Source organism: Mus caroli, unplaced genomic scaffold, assembly GCF_978045245.1.
Source record: "Mus caroli unplaced genomic scaffold, Mus_caroli_1 scaffold_14, whole genome shotgun sequence".
NCBI lineage: Eukaryota > Metazoa > Chordata > Mammalia > Rodentia > Muridae > Mus > Mus caroli.
Window position 1 is genome coordinate 13,504,408 of NW_028227269.1, and position 18,923 is coordinate 13,523,330.

An 18,923-nucleotide genomic window follows, 5' to 3' on the forward strand; every position below is an offset into this window, starting at 1 on the left:
GTGAGAATGCTTGCTAATGTGTGAAAGGCTGGTGTGTAGTTAGGCTTCAGGATGACGTGAGAATTCAGAGAAAGCAGAAATTCCCAGGGTATGCATAGGTAGATTTAACTTTGCAGAGGCCATCGGCATTGAAGGTCATTGCAGCAATAGCTTCAGCTTCTCAGCTGCTTCTTCCTGCAGCAGCAAGAGAGCATCACAGAAATCCACCACTTATCAAAATGCAAAGAACAATTGATCGTTCAAGGAAGGGGAACTGCGGTGCTTTAAGTGCAAATGGCTCCAAAGGCTCAGAGGGAGTGGCACCATTTGAAGGTGTGACCTGGTTGAAGTAGGTGTGACATTGTTGGAGGAAGTGTGTCACTGGAGGCGGGTTTTGTGGTTTCAGATGCTCAAGCAAGGCTCAACTTCACTCTCTCTTCCTATTTCTTATGGATCCAGATGTAGAACTCTCAACTACTTGGCCAGCACCATGTCTGCCTACAGCCATGTTTGGCACCATGTTGATAGTGGGCTAAACCTGTGAACTATAAATCAACCTCAGTTAAATATTTACCTTTATAAGATTGTTGTAGTCAGTGTCTGTTCTTCAATAGAAGCCCTAAGGCAAGCAGCCAGCCTATTTGTAGTAGCTATAACATAACCTCAGACTTAGGGAACATCATAGAAGAGGGAGTGGAGGAATTGTAAGAGCCAGAGAAACAGGATGCTTGTTATGAGGTGCTGTCTTTTATGTATGACAGGGAGCTGTACCTAACAGTATTGTCACCTACACAAGACATGTACAGTGATATCAGTTGACATGGCAACATGGATGGGGGAAAGGTCATAGGAACCTTTACCTGGATAAGAAGCTATAGGTAATTAATGGCTGCTAAGAGAAGAATCATCCTGTCCAGAGACCTCCTGATTGCAGTGAACACAGATTCGACATGCCATGTCTTATCAGAAAATCAGCACATTTTAGACACACAAACCTCAAGCCAGGTCCTGTCTCCTGCTCCTATCTCAAACACAAGCTTGACGTTCATCTCTTCCCCAAACCCTTTCCCCACCATCCAGAAGGACTGCCCTTAAGTTCCATTCACCGGCTTTGATATTAGTGTCTCCTCTGACACCCTGCACTGCATTGCTTGGCCCAGCACCAGGTCCCCTTCCTGGAACAAAAGCATTCCCTGGGCAGCCCTCGCTGCCAGTGTCAGGCCTGGTGAACTTTACATGCTGAGTGCATGGTTAGCAGACAGTTGGCATGGCAACATGGATGGGGGAAATATCATAGGACCTCATCCTTGATGAAAAGCTACAGGCAATGGCTCCTGCTTCTATGTAGGATGAGGAAAACAAGATGTGATGCTGTAAGATCGGTAAAAACCTGGGTTTCATGGAGCCCACAATATAGCTTTCAGATGATCAAAACAGCAGCTAATTGTATAAATATTCACTGTTCACCTCCCAGTGTACCAGACATGATGTTTAAATTCTGAAACTAAGGTCTTATAAAAACATCCCTACTCTTACAGAAGAGCCCAACAAAGAGACCACTGACTGCAGCCTCTGAGCCCCCAGGATCCCTGTTTTTCTGACTAACATAGACAATGCCAAGATGATTGACACCTAGACCATCAGAGCATGAAACATTCCCTCTGTCTCATGAAGTTGCTACTGGTCTGCCTTGTTACTGAACTTGCCAGAATTTGAGTTTCAGTCATCAATGAATGGAATACCCAAACCAGGAGAATAAGCTGACCACAGGATGGACCAACATGCCTCCAGGTGACATGGGCAAGCATAAGCTTTCGAGAAAGTAGGCTAGGATCAGGGAGTAAGAAAAAAAGAGCAACAGACCTGGGGCAGCAGTGGGGGTGGGGATGAGCTGCTGAGAATAAGGCTCCAAGGAAGGAATGGGTCACATTGGATCAAAACTAATTGAATTGGAACAAATATGCTTCTTGTCTTGAGTCTTTGTCCTGGCTTCCCGCCATCCAGCAGGCTGATGCGGAGGAATGTCACATATGAGGTGAACTGTGAAGGACTTGTTTGCATCTCTGAGATCTGTCAGCAACAGGGTTGTTCTCACACTAAGTATTTTGCAGATGGGGGAAGGTTGGCACACAATAGGAAATGTATCCTAAGAGACAGGAGTACATTAGGCCACAGAGACAGCAAAGGGGGGTGGGGATCAGAGATAGTGGGTAGCTCATGATAGAGCAGCCAGCTCAGTGGAGATGACATTTAAGCTACAAATAGAGGAAAGGTAAAGGAGGAGAAGGAAGCCTTGTACAGGAAAGTGAAGAATCTGCTCAAGAGCCCAGGTGAGCCTGATAGGGTATGCACAGTGGCAATCCCAGCATTTGGGAGGAAGAGGCAGGAGGATCACCATGAGTTCCAGCTAACTTGATCTATATGGTGATTTCCAGGAACAATCTGAGCCTCATAGAAAGACCTTTTCTAAATAAGTAAATTTTAAAAGTGGGCTTCCATGCTGATAGACAATGGAAAGCCTGGTGAACAGACCACAGTGGCGGTGTGGGGTTATTGTGATCATGATGGAAGCAGATGGAGATTGCTTGTCTACCTGTGATTCCTACCTATTTGGTTCACAAGGACTTTGCCATAGAGCATATTAGTAGTTATCATCTTGAGATACAGAGCCACTTTTCTCAGTCATGTCCAAGACTCTTACTTCCACCAAGCAGAATTCCCATGATAGATATATTCCCTAATCCCAGTCTCCCAAGGGCAAATGGTTTGTTGAACAAATACAGTGAGAGTGCTGAAGAGATGCACAATGAATGACCAGTGCTGTGTCATAAATGTGCCTTGTTAAACATCAGCTATTAGCTAGTCTTCCCAATGTAACCATGTAACCTGTTACCTTTGCTTCTTGAATATGTGGTTGCTTCTTGATGACTTTCAGAAATAGATGGGAAGGTATTAATATGATTCATTCTACCTCATTTGCCCTCCGATGGTTTCCTTGGTCTCCTCCTCCTTTCTTCTCACCCACCTCACCCACCACCCCCATTCATCCCTTGGAGGCATAACACACCTTTCACCAAGTTCTCACAGAACCCTTATGCAAGGGCACATGAGGATAATAGATCCATGGAAAGTCAACAGAAATATTTATCCCAAGTTTCCTGCATGTCAGGCTATGACAGCTTGCCTTCTGTCTCCAGAGATACGTTCATGTCAATAAATCTGTTTAACTCCCCCCAACAACCTGCTCTCTCTTCCCGAGGCAGAGAAGCTGTGAAGAATTGGGGTTCTGTCTGAAAAGAGAATTGTACCACCCCCCTACCAGGAACTTTTGAAGTACACCTTGCTACATCGTGCCTTTGAGAACTTTGTCTAATTACATCTAAGTTTTAAAAGTCTGTGCTGGCTTTGATGTTTTGCCTCAGCTACAGTTGTATGGAAGGCAGAATGCAATGTGTATGTATATGTATATGTATTTGTATATGTATATGTATATGTATATGTATATGTATATGTATATGTATATGTATATGTATATGTATGTTCATGTGTTTTGTATATAATATGTGTATAGTAGGTATATCAATAGTTTGTGATATGCGTGTAATATATGCAAGTTTTATATGCCATAGTGTGGGGGTACTTGTTTGTGGTGTGTGTGTATATATTATGTAGCGTAATGTGTTTTGTGATATATGTTTTGAGTGTGTGCACTGTGGGTATATGGCTATTGCATATATGCTGTGAGTGTAGTTTATGTGTAGGGTGGTTTGCTATGTGTGTGAGGTATATGTGTATGTGGTAGGCATATGGTCTGCTTGTGTGCATGTGGTATGGTGTATGTGGTAGGCATATGGTCTGCTTGTGTGCATGTGGCATGAAGCCTTGTCCCTGTGTATGTAACAGTAATGGAGGATCCAGTGGTCCCTCTAACTGTAGCTCAGGGAAAGGCCCCTCCATCCTTAAAGACCTATATTTCAGAAAGTGCATTGAGCAGTAGTTGGATAAAGCACAGACTTTAGAGGATCAAAATCAGATCCCAGATTCAGCCATCTGTATGCAGTCAGGCAGGTATATTTAACCTCTTCAACTTTATTGATTTCATATACAGACTGTAGACACAAGCATAAAGGGCAAATAAAAAATAAGCATACAGTAAATATTGAATTTAGTATCTGGCACATAACTGGCTTGGGATTTTGTCCTGCTTCACCTAACACATATAAGATATCTAATATACTCACTGATAGGTTATTTCTCTGCCAGTGGTGAAATGAGCTAATTCAAGCCAGGTTAGATTACATCAAAGGCAGGTTTATTGGGAAGCAGCTCTCAAGCAGCTGAGTTCACTGGCCTAAAGGTCCAAGGCCAGGGAAGTCACTATGGAGCAAGGGTGGGGCGGGGGAGGAAGAAAGAAAGGGCATGCATACAGAGAGAAGAAGAGAGAGAGGGGGAGGGAGAGGGGGAGGGGGAGAGGGAGCACAAAAAGTCTGAATGATATAAGGAAGAACCTGGGGGGGGGGGCTGGGCTGGGAAAACCTGAAGGCACCTAAGTACCAAATATAAATCACCCAGGTCCCCAGTATGGTCACCATCAGAGGCCGGGGATGCACATTGTCTTCCTTCCATTGTTTGAAGATTGAGAGGAAAGTAAGGAAGAATGCCAAAGATGCTTAAGACTGTTGTCACTCAGAGCTGAGCATCCCGCAGATAGAGGCATCCTACAAAGAGCCCTTCCTCCACTGAATAAGATAATATCTCTGGAGCAGCAGCCTTCCTCCACAGCTATGCTTCCCTACTGACTCAGGAAGCCCCACCCTGCCATCAGTCATCTCCTAGCATCGAATCCATTCTGCTGTTGAGCTTCCTGTCTATGTGGACCTTCAGATTCCCAAACTGAAGAAAGACTTGTGAGAATGAGCTCAAGGAGTTAGCAAACTATATCACAGTGTCCCATGAGGGAAAAAGAACACAGCTGTAAGGGAAGAGACAAGCATGTCCTAGGATGACCCTTTATTCTCCAGGGCTAACGCTCTAATTGGACTGGTTTAGAGTACCAAGTGCCAGCATCCCACAGATTTGATGTGAACAATAGGTGCTATGCAAAGCTAAAATTAAAAGGCAAAACAATAGAATCAATTGTGAGTCTGACTATCATCAGGACACAACCATATCCCCATGAAGTAACAATAAGCCATTTGCACACTCAACCCACATAGCTTTCCCAGTTCTCTGAAAACTAACCAGAGACATGCAACAAACTGAGAAGCAGACGTTTTAGGATCTACCTAGTCTTTGAAGAACCTCTGGAGCTCCTGCAGCTCCTGTCCCAACTCTAGTCTGTCAATAGCTCACTAGGATGGGAGGAACACAGAAACCAATAAACTTTGCCATTCCCAGGGGATCATGTTGGATTTGGGGTATTATTGCTTCATGAGCACAGGCAGAACAATCAGCAGGTGGCCTCACTGACTTGATGCCAATGTCCCTTGAAGATACACAAGTGACAGGAGGTCCAGAAAAGGAGTTAACTGGTGTGTTGGTCAGACACTTTCTAAGGCTTAAGGGAGGTGACAACATCTTGGTGGAATTTGACATACTTCCCTGTATCTGGTTGGCCATGTGCCATGCACATTCATACCTAGCAGAGATAAGAGAAGACCATGTTATAGATCTTTAGAGCCCGCTCCTTATTTCTGCAAAGGCATGAGAACTAATCAAACCCAACAAAAGAGAAAGAAAGACAGCATGGACATGCCAATATCATGAGCTTTGAAAGCACTCTTTGTCCAAGCTGGCTGACACACAGCCTTTTTTTAGTACAGACCATGTGGTGGATCACTAAACAGACCCAAGTTCAGTTTATAATGAAATTAAAATTAGAGATTTATTCAAATCTGAAGAAATTCTTAGTATTTAGAGGCTAGACACAATAATACTTTTTAAAAACAAGTCTAATTGCCCAAACAAGATGCAGTCACCCTGCCTCGGCACTTGCACTCTAAATGGAGCCAACTACTTAGTACACTGGGATTAATCACCCAGGGCAAGACAGCCAGGAGCTACACATATTGGTGAGATGTTACCTCTTTCCAAGCTGATCTGAATGTAGTTTCCACACAGTTCCTATCAATAGCCCAGCAAAATTTTTAGTAGAATTAACAAGCCAAATTACATTCTATGGCAATAAAAAGAACCTAAAAGAACCAACTGTGAAAATGAGAAACAAACTTGGAGACTATCACCCAAATTCAAAACTTAACTATCACTCTACATTGTGGCAATGTGGAAGGCTGGGTGTAGTCTGTTACATTCAATGAACTAGGCTTAGGTGTACACTAGACTATCCTTCATGAGTTGTGATCGATGGACTCAAACTAAAGATGCCAAAATACTCAGTGGGGTGTTCATTTTCAACAAGTGGCAAAAGGAGCTGGGGAAATGGGTGATAAAAAATGCTTAAAAACAGACAATCAAATGAAAAAAACAGGAGCCTTTCTCGGTCTATATTACAAAAACTAATTGTTGATGGATCACACATTAGAAATGGTAGTTTAAGTGAGAAGATTTTAGAACAAGATGGGAGGAAATCATTGAGATGTGAGGTTAGACAGACTGCTGAGTAGCATTACAAAATAGATAAACTACAGCAAAAAACAACAGACTAAAACAAGGGCTGGGCAGATGGTGGCCCAACAGCTATGAACGCTTGCCACACTTACAGAGGATCTGGTTACACTCCTAACAGCCACAGGAGGCAGCTCACAATTACCTGTACCTCAAGTCTCTGAGGACCCAGTACCTTTTTTCTGGCCTCCACAGTACCTACATATATGTATGCATACACACAGAGATTCACACACATACAAATAAATAAAAATAAAATCATTTTTAAAAGTAGAATAAACAAATAAATAAAAATAAAATCATTTTTAAAAGTAGAATAAAAAAAATCGGGTCCCACTAAAACGTTAAGAACATTTGTACTTTAAAACACACCATAAAGAAAATAAAACACAGGCCAGAGAGATGGCTCAATGGTTAAGAAAACTCAGGTTCAGTTCCCAGCACCCATGCAGTGGCTTGCAACAGTCCATATCTAGTTCCAGGGAAGCCAGCACCCTCTTCTGGTTTCCACCAGACTCACATGCAGTGCACTTACATGCATTCAAGGAAAACACTCATACACATAAAATAAAAATAAATAAGCCTTTAAAAACACACACCAAGCAACACAATGGAAGGAATGATAGTAAACCAGGTGCCAGGTGAGGGACATGCGTTGAGGCTCTATCACACCTTGATGAGTCCATAATAAACTGTCAGCCACACCCAATAAAATACATGGGCAGAGGATGTGAAAATATCATTCTCTAAGGATGACATATAAATGTCCAACAAGCATGTAAAACAGGGTGTAGCTTCAGTAACTGACAAATCTCAGAACCTCTAGAATGACTGCTATCAATGCTGCAGGCAATAGGAAGTGCTAAGGGGGGTGGAGGGACCAGAAACCCCCCACCGAGCAAAGAAAGCACAAGATGAAGACACCACTTCAGAAAGCACTTTATACACTTTTTGAAATGTTAACACGCTTACGAAGCCCAGGGGCTCTTTTTCTAGAAACCTCCCTGAAAGAAATGAAGATATACTGTGACAATACAACTTGCACATGAACATATAGTCTGTCATTGCTCATAATAGCTGAAGCAGTGGACAATCCAATTATGCATCACAGAATGAGTGGGTGGTAAGATATATTATAGTGGTGCATCGGATGTTTCAGGGGGAAAAAAAAAAGAAGAAAATGCCAGTGCCTGCTGAAGCAGAGGTAGCCTAGGCTGGCCCCCGAATCACTGATTAGTGGAGGAGAAAGGCTAGCCTGTAGACCCTGATCCTCTTGCCTCCACCTCTCAAGTGCTGGGATTGCAGAAGAATCTCCACACAGTGGGTGACTCAATACATTTTCTAAACTCACTGATATGTACACTTGTAATGAGTGAATTTTATGGAAAGTGAGGCAGATGGATGCTTTATGAGGAAACCAAGAGGAGGTGCTCCTGCTTGAGATTCACCATGAGCTGAGCCCTTCTCCAAGCAAAGGACACTGTCTCCCTTTCAAACCAGCCCCCAGCCTGCAGGACACACTAGAGCAGGGATGTGGATCCCACATGTGGATCCCACCTACTCTGGCAAGCCTTCATCTCCAAAAATAGTTACGTTACGTTACGATTCATAGCAGTAGCAAAATTACAGTTATGAAGTGGCAATGAAAAGAATGTAATGGTTGGGGGTCACCACAGCATGAGGAAGTGTGTTACAGGGTCGCAGCATTGGGAAGGCTGAGAACCACGGATCCAGCGTACAGCTTTGTTTTCCAATCCCAGTCACTCGGAAGAGAGTATAAATAAAATGTCTCTGTGAAAGTCATAAGTGGCACGTCAGACCTTTTCTCTGTCAGGGAGGGCAGGCTTCAGATCAGCTCACCCTTCATCTCTTTGAGGTTCATGTCCTTTGTGTCTCAAGCTCTGTGTACAACTGAGATTCTGGGTCCCCATCGCCATTCTGCCCTGCCCATAAGGTCCACAGCAGTCAGCTGGAGACTCCCGGTATAGGTTTCTCTGAACCTGTCAGTTCCATTTGCTAAGTGGTACCCGCTCCTTCAGCAACCCGTAATTTTCACATTTCAAAGATGACCTTGCATTTATCTCTTTGCTAGCAGGTTCAAGCTGAGACCATCCTCAGATTACTCACATGCTACCAAGTTCATCGTCAATGGTCTTGGTGAAATTTTTAGGCATGAAATTCTGTGTTCAGTAATTTTCTGATATAAAATTTGCCAGTTAGAGTGAATGGATTTGACCAAATATACAAGAAAAAAAAATTGCTGTGGTGACTTCAGCTGAGGCTTCTCTCCCCCAACTGGCAACAGCAAAGCTGTCTCTCACTTCCACAAGCCCTCTAGGTAAGGACTGACAGCTAACTTAGACCTGAGTTTCCAGGGCTGACAAAGGCTGACCATGGCTGTTCGAATGCAGATTCTGTACTTGCAGTCACATGGAACATCGGCCTTGCCCCCACCCAATTCACCTCCATCAGCAGGCAGTCTCATTTTCTGGAGGGCAGTCTCGTCTGGAAATGCTTGCCATCCTGAGAGCACAAGGACCATTTAGCTACAAGGCTGTAAATTACCAATATCCTATATGGAGAGCAAGGGCCAAGGTTGCAGTGTGTGAACTGAGGCTGATTTGTAGAGATCTTGGCCATTGGGTCACTTCTTAGCCATGAAAGGGCAATTCTCCCTTTAAAGTTAATCTTAGTCTGTACGGTACCATACTGCAGAATCTCTACTTCAATGCCAGAGAGGCAAGAACGTAAAGCAAAATGACACTGTGTAACTCATAGCAGCACATTGTATCTGCTCTAGTCAGATTCTCCTGTGGGAGACACAAGGCTTCATAAGAGTGTGCCCTAACTCAGAACACTTCACTCACTTCAGCATATGTGACTAGACTTACCTACCCAAGCCATCCTACTGATTGATGCCAGAATGATCATTAAAAATAAAAAAGTCACTGGCCTGTTCTCTACTTCTTACAGGATCTCCCAAGCCCTAGGATAGACTAGACATCTACCCCTGTCACCAAGGTTTGATTGCACCCTCTGCTGGGATCAGGTCTCCTGCAACTTTCAATCAAAGGTCAAAAGGTCAAATGATCTACTTGTTCCTGAGTGAGCTCCTCGCATCTGTCCACACTGTGTGATCAACACACAGTGTATGCTCTGCACCTTCTCCACTCAGAAGTGCTCGCTAATGCATCAAGCCTCGGTTGCACCTTAACTACCTTCCTCCCCGACAACTTCACGAGTTGCTCTCTTCCCCAGAGTCAGTTACATCCTTTTGTCCACGGAGCCTCCCAGATCCATCATTGGAAGGATTTGCTTCCACACACTATTGTTCAAATCTCAGCACTATAGAAAGGCCACACACATTCCCCAGGGTTTCCTTGTGTTTACTTGGTAGAACACACAGAACAGAACAAAAGTAATAGGAAGGGAAAGACAGCTAATTAATAAGAAGCAATCGTAAGGGGCACAAGAGAGAGGATATGATGGTCTGAGCATTGGCATCTTACAGGAGGGACCAGATTGCTGCTGCAGAGAATGCAGACATAGAGGGAACCCTAAAGGTGAAGTTTGCTGTAGCTTAATGGACTGAAGATTTGTGGGAACATGGTGAATTTGTCAAGTAGGCAAATGTATGTGTGAATCAAAACCATCTTCCCTGTTTCAGGCCCTGAGATGTCCTGCCCTTCCACATCCCTTGCCTCCTCTCTACATCTTATTCCACGGACACACCAGTGCAGACCTCCACTACCATGGAGCCTCCTGTTTGTCCCTCTGTTCCTGCCATGGTAGACTGTCTCTCTGAAGACTGTGAGCCAAACAGATCTCTCTTCCTGTTAGTAGCCTCTTGTCAATTTTTTTTTGTCACAATGGTGAGGAAACTAACATAGTGCCACTAGACATTTTCTTAGACCTTTCATACACGCAGTGCCAGGAGTTAGGCTTAATGTGAACTATGGGCTCTGAGCAATAAAATGTGTACATGTAAATCCACCCATGGCGACAAATGTGCCATGGGGTGGACTGTTGTTAGGAACACTGGACCTATGTGTCCACAGTGATTGATAGAAACTAGAAGATTTGCCCCTTCATTCTGCTCTGAACCTAAAACTACCTTTAAGTGATAAAGCTTATTAATATTTTTCAGCAGAGAGAAGACACATCATCAGAGAAACTGAAGGAGGAGTTGCACCTGACTCATACTTTTCAGAGTTCTGCCACAGAGGGAGAAGTCACCTGCCTTGTCTGGGAATCAGCAAATCTGGATTCTATTTATAGATTCCCTTTAACCTGTCTGCTCTCAGTTCTGTCTTCACCCCAGATTTAGAAAGATCAGATATCTGCAGTGTTTCAGCCTTTCAAATGCAAGCTGCTAATTTGCTCTTCACATTTACCTATTTTTTTTTCTTCAGGGTTAAACTTTTTCAAGTCTGGAAAACTCAGATATCACGAGTCCACTGCCTTTGCTGATTCCAGGTCTCTTGCAATATTCTTCATTCCCAACCTGCTAGTTTCATGATTTAACCCATGTTTAGCAGTTTGGTAGAAGAAAATGAAGGTGACTGTCTAGCACACACAATCTCAGTATTCAAGGAAGAAGCAGGTAGATCTCTGTGAGTTCAAGGTTAGCCTGGTCTACATAGCAAACAAACAAAATAATACACATATGTATATAAGTATGCGTACACATACACAAATGGATGAACTCTGGCAAGATGGCTTGGTGGTTAAGAGCATTCTTAAGTAATATTCTTAGCACATTTGGTTCTGTCCTATGTGCTATACCAAATAAACACAAGGAAGCCCTGGGTAAGTGTAGTGTATGGGTAAGGCTAAGAGTAATGGTAAGAGAAAGAGTAAGGGTAAGGTTAGAGGAAATCTAACTGTTACAGACATTTCCCCTGAAACTGTTTTCATGAGTCATCTGCCTTTAGTTATCTCTTCAATGGAAGTAGACCTCTTGCTGTTCTTGCAGAAGGCCAGTGTTGGGTTCCCAGTACCCACATGGTTGCTCATAATTATCTAAAACTCCAGTTTCAGGAGATCTGGCACAGCCTTTGAGCTTCTATGAGAATCAGGCACATGCATAGTACACAAACATAAATGCAGACTAATACTCATTCATATAAGATAAAAACAAATCAATGTTTTTTAAATAAAAATACCATCCTTAATGGGAATGTAAATTTTCACAAGGCTGGTTGGGTTCCATAACAATCACTAGGGAATTTTATCTGGGTATCAGGAATTTAATTTTAAAATAACAGCAGCAAATTCACCTATAGCTAGAGCTTAGTCATAGATTTGTGTCTAAGCAAACAACTTTTTAATGCCATAGGAATAAGTGACTATTGATTAATATTAATTACTTACTTAATGGCCAAAACACCTTTTAAATACACATGTCTGCACAAAGCCCAATATAACCTCCAATGTGATGGTTATCAACAAGCAGAGTCAATGTGAGCTGAATACATCTCCAGGGTGAAGCTCCCTTCTAAAGAGGCCTGAGAACCTTTCAGCCCTTACTCTTCTGCTGTGAGGACACCTACAGTACCATCCAGGAAGATTGGTCCTCACCAGACGGCAGATCGTCCTTAGGCTTCATCCTCCACACCTATGAGATACCTATGTTGTTTGCAAATTTCCTAGTCTAGAGTTGAAATAGCTCAAATGGATGACAATGTCTCCAGTAACTCTCAGGGAACACTGGGAAGCTGACATTCCAGAGGCAAGGCATCCTCTTCTCCCTCCAGGCTGCTGTACAGCCTCCTCTTATTCTGTCCACTTTCTCCAGTGAAGCAAAGATTCTCTGAGATTTGATTGGGAGACAGCTGCTCTCATGAATTAGCTATCTCTGAATGTAGAAAATTGCTGTGTTCTTCCAAACCCTCTTCCCAGCTGGTTAAATGAAGACAAACTGAGACAATTATTATAATTTTGTGCAGTTGTGGGAGTTCTTCAGAAAAAGTTACAGTATTTCTATATTTTTTACATTAGAGATAAAAAGAAATAAATGAGTTCAATTTGCTCAGTGCATCAATTACAGGGCTTAAATTGTCTCAGAGATAAAGGAGAAGTTGAGGATTTGGAATTCAGAGCCATTTTGGGAGAGAGCAACTCCTCGGTCAGTAACTCAAGCAGAACAATGTGGGAGTTGTGGGATCCCAGATCTCTTCTTTGCTGAGCTGCTTCCTTCTTGCATTTACTAAGTTCTCAGGAGGGGAGTGGCCGCAAGGTGAATCAGGGTGAGCTTCTATGACAACAGTGGCATTATTTCTAAAGGGAATAACATCTTGTTGAGGTTTTATTCCCATGCATCTCAAACCTGTCCTTCAGGGGGCTTATGAGAAGGGGAAATGGTTAATAAAAAAGCCCACCCATTGGATGTTCCATAGAGATGGTCCATAATTGTAGCATCACCAAGTACGGCTGCCTGGTTTTTAGAATGCAGAGATGCTTCAAATTTAAGAGAAGGCATGCCTCTTAGGGTATTGTCACTTTGCACATGTGACAAATACCCTTCAAACTTTGACATGTGTACATTCCTTCTCAAAGTCAGAAGAATTCTCTCTCCAAGAATATGCAATAAGGACACTATGTAGTAAGAAGTCTGAGATCCCAAGAGTAGATTAAAGTTAGGGACTACTAGCTGGAAATAAATGTATAAAAATACTTCAGAGACTGCTGTGGTTGTTGAAATGAAGTGGTATAAACAAAACACCCGAAGATAGCATGGGTGTCATTGTAATGTCCCATGTTTGATCACAGTATTTTTTTTCGCCTGCATCAATACCTACATAATGCTATTAAACAAATTCCAACAGTTTTTTTGGGGGGGTCTGGTATTTTATCAAATATTTGGTGCTTTTCTAAAGAGAGAAGTGGGGTAGAAAGAGAGAAGGGGTGGGAAGGAGAGAGTACTTGTTTGATCTTCCACAAGTGTTACAAACAAATGCTAAGTCGTTTGTAATAAATATTCAACTTGTAGTCACAAAGGATTGTCACAAAGCATAATAATTTCACATTAAGGTAAATTATGAACAGTTTAAGCTTAGAAAGAGGGTAGATTTGCTCATACATACATATGTATACAGATTTGCATATATACCCATTTATAAACACAGACATGTATACAGATATACTTGTAAAAATTATTACTAGGTTTCATAAAGATAGCTTCTGATTATAAGAAAGAATTCCTTATCATTTCACAACGTAATTAATCAAGGTTGATTGGCACTTGGTTTTTCTTTGAAGACAGCATTCTGAATATTGAATGTAAGGAAGTCTTTGACACAGTGGATTCCTGCAGAAAGTGCAGTAGAGGTAGAGAGTGAGATATACATGTGTATGGGTACTGCTGAGAGGCGAGACGCAAGAGCAGCCATGGGAACAGCTGGGGTGGGAGGCATCAGAGACTTGCCTTAAAGAAAGTCGAAAGGATGTCATCACTAATACAAATAGTAGCAACACTGAAGAGGAAGCTGAGTTTTAACAGAATGTGACTAGAGCCCTTGACCTCAGTACACTGTGCTGCTTGCTCTTATCCTGATGACTGCTATGACCCATTCTCTGATGTGACATGGACTATAATGAGCTTTGTCTCACATTCCTAAACAAAGCTCTCAAGGCAGCTAGACTTTCCTGAGTGACTGGACTGTTGCCTGTTGATTTAAATGAACCCCCTTTGACCACATCACCCCCTGTTTTTAACTACACATCAGTTTCATGATGTGATCATGAGATGATCGGTGGGTGAACACAAGTAGAGAGCCACTGAACATAACTGCACATTTGAAAGACTAAGTTTTATAAAGTTAAGACTTTTAACCCTGCTCCCAGATCTCTGGATATCAAGCTATATAAAGATGCGTAAACAATGAGATTTGATGAAATTCTGGGCCTAAGAAGTTTCCAGATGCCTTACCCTCGGCTTCCCACTGACGTAACAGCTGAATACTGATAAGTTCTGTTGTTTTCCATTCCTGTGACAAAATACTTGAACATGATCAACCTCTTGGGAAAAGTCTATGAAAGTTCAAGATTTCAGAGGTCTCAGTCTACAGTCAACTTGGTTGCATTGCTTTCAAGCCATGACAGTGTAAAATGTAATGTTAAGACATACATGACTGTGAACTGCTCATTTCATGGTAGCTAAGAAGCAAAATGAGAGAGGAGAGAAAAGAGGAGGGGAAGGAGGGGAGGGTAGAGGGGCGGGGCGGGGCGGGGCGGGGCGGGGCGAGGCGAGGCAAGGCGGGGCGAAGAGAAGAAGAGAGAACAGTGTGATCTCAAAACACAGCTCAGGATTACATAGTTTTTCACTTCTTAAAGGTCCCACCTCTCCCTATGATGGTTTGCAGCCCAAGCCTTCAGTACTTGCATTTAGGGGGCATTTAACATCCAATTTATATTTAGATCTAAATAAATTCCCTTAAAAAACAGAAATCTGGTTTAGTACATTGAGCACCCTTTTAAAACCCTTACTTTAGTCAAAGGTTTGTAAAACAAGTCCTCTCTGAAATTACAGAATGGATAAAGCATAAAGAGTTGGCCCAGGTACTTCCTCTGATCTCTTGAGGAGGGTGGCGCTCACTGAGGTAACTTTGACATGGCCTGGCCATTTCTACTTAGAAGGCTAGAACTTCTTAGTTCCACTGTTCTAAGCATGTGGGTATTCACTGGGCAGACCTACAAATGTTTTAAAGTTATAAAATCAGGCTGGAAAGTAAGGGCAGCCACCCAAATATGATGTCTTAATCGGAAAAAAGTCCGACTCCTTTGGAGACCTCCATAGGGCAGGTATCTGCCACCTCACAATCTACTATTTCATCTTCGTTCTCCTTGAGGAGCTTCCATCACCTTTAGGATAAATATGTCATTTGGATATTAATGTCCTTTGTGTCAAATCCTCTGCTTCCTTCTCCAAACATATCTCCTCCATGTATCCCTGAAAATCCTGTAATCTCTTGCCTATCCTTTTAATCCCAGTTCACAAACTTAAAAGCTTTCAGAGAACCAAAAGGCTGAAGTTGTGACTTTCTCAACCCTAGTCCGAGGGCATCTTCAGATAAAACTGACCTCCACAGGAAGTTCCTGAAACTCATTAGAAAGTTTCCCCTTCTTTCCCTGCATATTGCCCTTGTAGCTGATGAACTCTTCTCTAGAACAGTATACTATTCATGGCCTTAGCATCATGTCTTCCTGTGTGATCTACAAGATGAGGATCCCATACAATACTTCCTCATATTTGCTGACTGAATCTGACACAGAAACTCAATGTATCATTTTTTGAGGAAAACTATCAGTGAATAAGAAGCCAAAAATAATTCTTCTAAAGACTTTGAAGATCATCCCTACATCTGGTTTCCAGAAGTGGTCAAGGGAGATTGTCCATCCTTATCTCATCTCTCTCTGAAGAAGAATGTTTTCAGGCCCTATTACCTTGATGATAATATCCCACCAAAAGCTCCAACAACAGTGTTGTTTTTCCTTGACATGCCCCTGTTGAATGAGAATGTAACTCTCACAAGTAGGATAACTTCTGAGTTTATGGCAAAATCTCCTTGTGGTGCTGTTAGAATGTTGCTCAGCCATTGACCAATACTTTAAGACTCTATAGAGAGAGATGTAATGCATAAGGAGATTTACACAGTCTAGAATGATGAAGAAGCAAATATGTTATTGCCAAAGGAGTAATCATAACTTAGCAGGAAGTCAGCTAGAAATTAAAATAGAAGAACAAAGAAGAAAAGAAAATATTGTTTTTGACAAGTGAACAAAAGGCCATCATATATTTGCATCATATTTTCATTATCCATGCATCTGTGGATGGACACTGAGGCTAGTGCCATTACTTCCTACTGAGAATAATGCAGTGATAAATATGGATGTGGGAGTATCCCTGTGGTAGGATACAGAATCCTTTGGGTGGTATAATTGGATCATGTGATAGATCTACTTTTAGCCTTTGTTATATCTGCATGCCAATTCCCACAGTGGCTGCATCAATTTGTGCTCCCATCAGCAATGAAGATGGAGTCTTCTTTCCTCATTTCCCTACCAGCATTTGTGATGAAATTTACAAGAAAATGAATGGATCTGGACACCGTTACATTAAGTGAAGCAGCTTATCCTCAGAAAGACAAATACCACACACTCAGCCATTCATAGATCCTAAATTTTAATGTAATACATGCACAGATAGGTGGATAGATAGATAGATAGATAGATAGATAGATAGATAGATAGAGATATAGAGATAGAGAGATAGAGATAGAGATAGAGATAGAGATATAGATATAGAGATAGCGGGATATAAGTATCAATCATGCAACTTGAAGGGGAACCATGAGAGTGGAGTAGAGGTGTCAAAAGGTAAGGGCAACAGAACACTGGGACATGAAAGCTAAAAGGAGGTTGTTAGGCATGAAAAGAAACAAAGTACAATCAGGTGGATGAAAAAGAGAGAGAAAGCTCAACAAAACAAATTATGTTGAATACCTAATACTCTGTGTGCTAATTTTTAAAATAAAAAGGTAGAAAAAAAAAACAATTTAAGTCTCATACCTGCAAAGAAGTGTTTCTCTTTACCCTGATGTCTTGAAGGCTGAGACATGTGACTATGAGCAAAGCATGCTGCTCTGTCTCTGCCCCATCCTCTCTTATTGCTAGATACCTGGACTCTCCTCTGCCGGAAGAAAGATAACAGCATCACAGTGACAACAGTGGTGGAGCCCAAATCTATTGGTGGGTAAAAGAGGATGCTTGGTTTTGAGATGCATTTATTTGTATGCACATTACTTTACTGTACTGTGGGCAACAGCAGTTAAATGGGAGTGGTGATTAGTCTCTACTCTATCTGTAACCAAGACAGAACAAAAGACACTTGTTTCCTAACAAGGGCATTGTTGGCTAGGTCATCACTGGAAGGACCTGGTGGATCCATTGAATTAGAGAAAGTCATCATTCTGTGAGACATCCAGGTGAGACACCAAGTCAGCATTAAAAAACACTGACTTTTTTTGACCTTAAAATGTTGGGCCATATGTTCTCAACAGTCTAGAGGAGAAAAGGAAGGAGGCCAGCAGGAGGGAGAGAATTTGGGACCAATATGGTAAAAATCCATTATATGCATATAAGAACATCATAATGAAACCCATTATTACATATAATTAATATATGATTTTTTAAAGGGGGGGTTAACAATGATGCCTCAAACAGCATAGAAGTATTCCCACCCAAGGCTTTGGAGAGAACTTCTGAAACAAGTCCATGAAGTTTAACACAAGAAACTAACACATTTCTTACTGAGTCAGGTAGGAGTTATGCTGTTATATTAACCCATATCCATCTCGTCATATAGCCAATGGTTATGGCAATGATTCAGACATCTTTCCACATCTATGTTTAGCTGAATGAGAACCCACCAAGCAAGGCAGGGTGATATCCATATCATCACATACCTGTTTGGTCAACACACTCCTAAACATGTATACAGGGCCATAAGCTAAAAAATCCACTCTCCTGCAAGTGAATTTCCTTTCCCAGAGCAAACCCACAGGGAGTCAGGAATACTTCAATAGTAAACTGAAAATCAGAGCACTCAAATGAGTTCCATGAGTCCTTAGAGACGTAAGATCTCTTGACTGAGCTCAAGGCTGGTGTTTCAGGGACACTCCATTGTGTGTTCTACTGTTGTACACAACAGGCAAGACACACAGGAGTCTCCACATGCCCCCGCTGCTTCTACTCACCCTACCCATCTCTTCTCATCCTCCTCCTTCGATGCTTTTATTGAATTAACCAGTTTAAGCTGCACATATAAAGGATTTTTTTCATGGTTTGAGTGGCATTAGCAATTCCTACTATATTTTTGAAAAATGCACAACACCTGCCTCCTTCGTCCTCATTTTCTGTGAGTCAGAAAGACTTGAGGAGCATCCTTATCCCAGGAAATTACAGACAGCCTACAGTTTCACAGGAGTCGAGACAACTCTACTCCTATAAAGTCTGAGCATTCCTGAAAGTTCTACAGTGCCTCAAATTAAGTCTCGCACCCATAAAATAGGCACAAGATGAACAGCCAGAGTCCCATCACTAGAAGCCATGGTTCTAAGAAGAGAGTTAGCTCCCAGAAGCTCTCCTCTGACTGTCACATGCAGTCCACAGCACACATAGGCCCATATTCATAAATACATGTGCACGTGTGTGCATGCACACACACACATGCACACACACAAACAACAAAAACAACAATAATAATAAATAAATGTTTTAAAGATCTTCATCAGCAGATATCACATTTTTTTGGACAATCC

At 42.0% G+C, this 18,923-nt stretch overlaps 1 long non-coding RNA gene across 1 annotated transcript in view; it reads left to right on the forward strand.

The window, feature by feature from the left end:
• Window positions 1-13,404, forward strand: part of LOC115032765 (uncharacterized) — a 56,513-nt gene extending 43,109 nt beyond the window's left edge. Inside the window, exon 3 of the long non-coding RNA XR_003838385.2 lies at window positions 10,751-13,404. This is a non-coding gene — a long non-coding RNA (uncharacterized LOC115032765). The remainder of the gene's footprint in view (window positions 1-10,750) is intronic.
• Window positions 13,405-18,923: the final 5,519 nt, after the last annotated feature.